This window comes from Mesoplodon bidens (genome assembly GCF_964165515.1).
Source record: "Mesoplodon bidens genome assembly, chromosome: 1".
Lineage (NCBI taxonomy): Eukaryota > Metazoa > Chordata > Mammalia > Artiodactyla > Ziphiidae > Mesoplodon > Mesoplodon bidens.
This window is the reverse complement of record NC_138176.1, coordinates 135,855,688-135,861,939: the sequence shown is the minus strand read 5'-3', so window position 1 is coordinate 135,861,939 and position 6,252 is coordinate 135,855,688.

Here is a 6,252-nt window from a genome sequence, read left to right as displayed (position 1 = left end):
GGACCTAGAGTCTGTCATACAGAGTGAAGTAAGTCAGAAAGAGAAAGACAAATACTGTATGCTGACACATATATATGGAATTTAAGAAAAAAAAATGTCATGAAGAACATAGGGGTAAGACAGGAATAAAGACACAGACCTACTAGAGAATGGACTTGAGGATATGAGGAGGGGGAAGGGTAAGCTGTGACAAAGTGAAAGAGCGGCATGGACATATATACACTACCAAACGTAAGGTAGATAGATAGTGGGAAGCAGCCACATAGCACAGGGAGATCAGCTCCGTGCTTTGTGACCGCCTGGAGGGGTGGGATAGGGAGGGTGGGAGGGAGACGCAAAAGGGAGGGGATATGGGAACATATGTATATGTATAACTGATTAAATTTGTTATAAAGCAAAAAATAAAAAAATAAAAATAAATAAAAAGAATAGACTGATTGAGAAAAAGAAATCTCTCAGGGCCCACAGTGTGCAGGGAGTTCCCTATGGGATGTGATTTGAGGATTTCTATTGAAAACTTCCAATTTTGGTATATATTCCCCCAGCAAGCTGCTTGGGATTCTGACCAGTAGGGATTATAAATTTTGCCTAAAACTTTGATTCTCCTGATTACTCCAAATGGTAATGATATTTATATAACATTTCAAAGAACTCCCAGATAAACATTATCTTGCTGGAACCTATGTAACATACCAGGGAGGGACATAACTCATTAAACAATTATTGTCTATTAAAACTTTAATTAGTTTTCCAGAGCTGGGTAAGAAAAGCCCTAAGGGGATGAGACACTAGAAATTATTGGACTTGGAGGAGAGATGGGAAGTTACTTGAAACATGGCCAGCTGGCCCAGGCAGAGCAGGTGAGGCGCTGTGGCCCCAAGGGCAGCCCTACAGCTACCCTTGCAGGGGCACACGGTGCCAAGGTGAGGGACAGGCAGGAAGAACAGAAACCACAAACTTCACTCCACTCACGCTTCTGCCTGTGCTGACCCGGAAATCACGATGAAAAAACCTTGTGGTGCCGAATCAACCCATCCCAGTACTGAGAACCCGGGCTGGCTCCGCAAAGAACCACCTGGCTGTCCCCCGGAGCAGGGCGCCTGGTGCGTCTGCTGCGGTTCTTTTCAACGATTATAATCTTCTGGCTTAGACCAGATATTATGTAGGAAACAAAAGGAAGCTTTAGTTTTGAAACATCCCTTCTCACACGTTAGCACAATCCTTATATAATGTACCTTTGAGGCTCTAATTCCTCCCGCCTGCCGCCGGGAGCATGTCTGGGTTCTAAGGATTTGCTGGAAATGCGCCGGATACCCTATCCTAGCTAGAGTTGGAAATGTGGTGTTGAGGACCTAGAAGTAATGGTCTTGGGGATCCCTCGTCCTCTGAGGTCCTGTTGCTGTCCTCCCTGGGCCCTGGGACAGGGTGGTCGGGGGTTGTGTGGTCGTGTGGCTAAGGGCAGACCCTGCCCTCTCTCTGTGTCAAGTGAGGGGTTTGGCTGTCACCGGTTCTCATCCCCAGCTGAACATTAGAATCACCTGGGGAGCTTTAAAAAGCAGTGGCGGGGGCCACCCACCCAGGCGTTCTTATTTAATTAGTTGGGGCAGAGCTCAGTCCCAGGTATTTTTAAAAACAGTTCTCCAGGTGTGCAACCACTGCATTAGATGATCTCTGGGACCCTTCCAATTCTATAAAGTCCACAATCCTGACGGTCTGGTCCTTCACTTTATTTTTTGAATGGATTTTTTTCCCCCAAAATACTTATTTTTCATTTTCAGTCTGTTGCATAGGCGAATTCTTAGAAATGCTTTTAATTGTTTAAAAAAGATGGATTGTTAAAGTATTGCTTGTTGAGTATAATTGGCATCTAATACTGCACGTTTAAAGTGTACAATCTGATAAATTTTCACAAATGAGAAATGGTTGCCCAATCATGATTGTGAACATACCCATCACCCGCAAACCCTCCTAATCCATATAACCCTCTTCTCTGGCTCCCCTTCCCCAGGTAACCACTGACCCGCTTGCTGTTACTATAGATTAGTTTGCATTTTCTATCATTTTATACCATACAGTATGTACCATTTTTTTGTCTGGCTTCTTATTACTGATGTCCTTGTACTTGAGATTTCAAGCTCTTTAAGAAAAAGAGCCACCTTTTATTTCTTTTCTCTTCCTCCTGGCCCCCAATTTATCTTTGCTCAGAGAAGCCCCTTAATCATTATTTGCTTAATGGAAATCAGACCTTTATGACCTTACAACTGAGCTTCAGTTTGGTGGCAAGAAGTGCCTCCTGTGTTAATGGTCTCAACTCCCCACTACTTCTCTGTAGCTTCCTAGTCAGCAGTTTCAGCTCAGTTAAAACATAATGCATTTGTTTAAACCAGAGGTCTTCATTTAGCGTCATGGACTGTTAGGGGTCCAGAAAATGAGTATCAACATGAGTGTTGGGGGCAGGGGGCAGGGGAGCAACCTGGGAAAAGCTCTTGTATTTCCCCAGATTCTTTTTTTCTTTTCTTTTTTTTTTTTTTGCGTTACGCGGGCCTCTCACTGTCGTGGCCTCTCCCGTTGCGGAGCACAGGCTCCGGACGCTCAGGCTCAGCGGCCATGGCTCACGGGCCCAGCCGCTCCGTGGCATGTGGCGTCTTCCCGGACGGGGCACGAACCCGTGTTCCCTGCATCGGCAGGCGGACTCTCAACCACTGCGCCACCAGGGAAGCCCTCCCCAGATTCTTAATTGCCAGATTCTTGACCCAAAGGGAGGAACTATAGAATTCATGCCATGCTTTATTTCTTATTCTAGTCCTACATGCATTTTATGAATATGATATCTAATTATAAACCTTTACTATCTGCTCCCCCAAATCCTTCCTTCCTCAGTCCCCAGTACCTTTGTTTTGTTCTCTGGGCTCTGGCTATGCTTAACCCTACTAACTAAATACACTCCAGGGCCCTGTTGATTGTCAGGGCTACCTGGGAATTTTTTGCATTCCTCTTACCTTTTAGATGTTCTCACCTAAGCTTTGTGGTGTGTTGTGCCTTTAATTCTTATTCCACTTTACTTAACAACTTACCTGGATACCTGGTGCTCAAATATCACAAACCTATATTTCCTCAAAACCCCAGAGCATGGGATTCCTTTTCACCTTAAACAAGACCAATGTTTTTGTTGTTATAACTGTTAAGCATTATGAGAACCAGAAGTAACAACAAATAGCACGGCAAATTCAGCCGAGCCACCTCTAATCAATCCAGAGACACCTCCCTTTCTGGGAGTTTTGACTCCTTTTGGGTCAAAAAATATTTTAAAATGATACTATGTCTGATTTTACAGTAAGAAGTAGAATAGCAATATCGACTTCTAAATGACAGAAATTCATATGCATCTGGCACAGTCATATAAGCGCTGGTTTCATTGCGTCTTTCAGATAGGAGAGAGCAAGAAAGACATCTCACCTGCTGGCCCAAAGGCCAACGTGGACCACCCCCCCACCCGCGGCTCCAAATCCACCTTTACCCCACGCAGATTCTCAAGCTTCTGATGCCTTACACCCCGCAGCATTCTCTGGCTCCCCGCTTGGGGCCGGCTCTTAACTTTCATCCTCCCTTTCACCTCTACCTTTTCCCATCAGAATAGCAAACCTGGTAATGACAGCATTTCAGTCCAATCTCTATATAAGTTCATTCCTCTGCATGAAAACAAACCTCTGAAAGTTACTTACGTGGAAGTGGCAATGGCAAGCCCTGGATTTGGAAGCTAAATTGGCTGAAGCCAGCCTGCTTAAATAGCTGGGTTGGCTGACGCAGGCTGTGGGTAGCACGTTTGTTTATGCCTGTGAGTGCACACTTAGGCAGGGACCTGAAAAACCTGCAGCATGGGCAGGAGGAGAACACCTGAGAGTTCCATCTCTCCTGGTTATTCAGGTTTAGTATTCAGGCGGAGACTTCTGAGAGTCTCATGGAACTTTCTCGGCACTGCCTTCTTGTCCCTGATCTCTTTCTTAGCCGAGTAGATCTCTTCACCAAGATCGGATGAGAGATGTGTGGCTAAGAGAAGGAAGAAACACGGGACCCTGGACCCTTGAGCTGTGCTGCTTATTTTGAGTGGGCTTCCAGTTAGATGTTGCCTCATTTCAAAGCATAGGCTTGGTGAGGTTGATTTCACAGCTCTGCGGGCTGGATGCCAAGCTAAGAGCCTGGACAACTGCCCAATGAATGAAAAGGTTTTTGTTTTTTGTTTTTTTTCCAGGCACGGAATGTACAGGTAATAGTTATAAGGGAGGATCAGGCTAGGATGATACAATTTTAGGTCCCCTTAGAAAGCAATTTTAATTTCTTTCCCTCTGCATCTGGACTTTCCTCCCAATTGCCCCTCCCCTTCCTTTGTTAATGAAATTCCTATCTGAGAGTTGCAAGATTCCCCAAGAGAGCTCAAATAAAAAGCCAGTGTGTGAGCAAGGCTGTGGGAAGATGCACTCTCAGGGTAAGTGTTCAGTGGCTTGTATGATCATCAAAGGAAGTGTTCCTAAGGGTGAGGGTATGTGTGTGGGCGTGGGTACCCGGTTAGTCAGTGTTTATCTGGATTTTACAGCTAGATACAGCAGTCAGCAGTCAGTTGCACGACACTAAACACATTAAGTGGGTTTGATTTTAAGAGGATGAAGGAAGGGAGAGAGGGTTTGGTGAGATCATTTATGGGAGTATCTGTGTGTGTTTGCTGGTACACAGCACAAACTGGTAAGTGCCACCCAGATATACACATCCTATATTTTTCACTTCACTGGAACTAGAAAAGGCCCACTTGATTCTCTTGGGAACAGCAGCTGTATGTGAAAGAAAAGCAGCAATCATTCAGAATATTTCTTTCTCTCTTGGAAAAGGGAATAATGGTCATAAAACATGTGTGGGAGAAAAGCAGAGACAGGGGGCTTAGCCTACCCCAACCCTGGTTACCAGAGGAATTCTTTTGTTTCTGCCTAATTCATTGCCTAACTTTGACTTCCAAATCTGGATTCTTGCCTCCCAGACTTCCTGAATGCAGGGTCTATGTCTTGTTCATCTTTTGACACCCACAGTGCCTGGCACAAATTATTATGACAATGACGGTGAGGATGGCAATGATAATGATGATCTAGAATCTAGAGAAACTGACTGCGCACCAGGTTCTGTGTAAAACACTTTACAGAGTTTGCTTATTTAATCCTCATAACTCTATGAGTTAGCTTCTTATTGCTTATTTAATCCTCACAACCCTATAAGTTAGTTTTACAGATGAGGGAACTGATACTCAGAAAAATTAAATGACTTTCCCAAGGTCACAGCAAGTGGTAGGGTTAGAATTTGAATCCAGATCTATCTCTCTTATACTCAGGACTGATTTGAAGAAATATTTTGAAAGTTGCCTAAGAATGTTTTCACCTATTCTTCTGTGCTTACCTGTTTATCATTGGTCTCCCAGAAGGTGATTTCCATGACCTTAATGACCTTGCCTACTTGTCCACTCTTGTAACCCCAGCACCCAGCACAGTGTATGGCACATAGTAAGGGTTTGCTCAATAAATATGTGCTATTTGCTCAGTTTCTAAATTCCTTTGAAGGCTGTGCAAAGCAACAGACAGAGGGTCTGACATCAGCAGAGTCACATCTTGCTTCAGACACATTTCTTTTGCTCTTGTATAATGTATTGGCTTCAAGCTGTTTCTCTTTATCCATGTATCATGGATATGAAACTAAAAGTGGCTAAAACCATAGAGCAGTTTTACATCAATTAAGAACTCTGCAGGTATGTGGTTTCAGGTTGTCCAGTGGTGTAATGAGGTCACCAAGAACCCAGGCTTTTTCTATCTTTCATTTTGTAGCCCCAAGTGTGGCAGTGTTGCCTCTCCTCATGGTGGCAAGGTTGCTGCAGTAGCTCAGTACATTACATCCTTAAACAGGAACATTCAAAGACAGGTAGGAAGGGATGTGGGCCTTCTCCTTAGTATCTCTCTTTGTTAGAGAGGAAAATCTATCCAGAAGACATTAGCAGTTTTCCAGTTATGTCTCCTTACTGAGAAGTGGATCAAATGACCACCACATTGGCTAAATCCATCATCTGCAAAGAGGAAATGAATCACACTGATCAAGGTTCATCTCATGGGCCCAGGAGAAGGTTCCACATTCCCCAGACAAATTTCCCTGATATCTAAACAAAATCAGGGTTCAGTTAATAGGGAGGTAGTTGAGAAGTATTACCAACAGTTCTGCCAATCC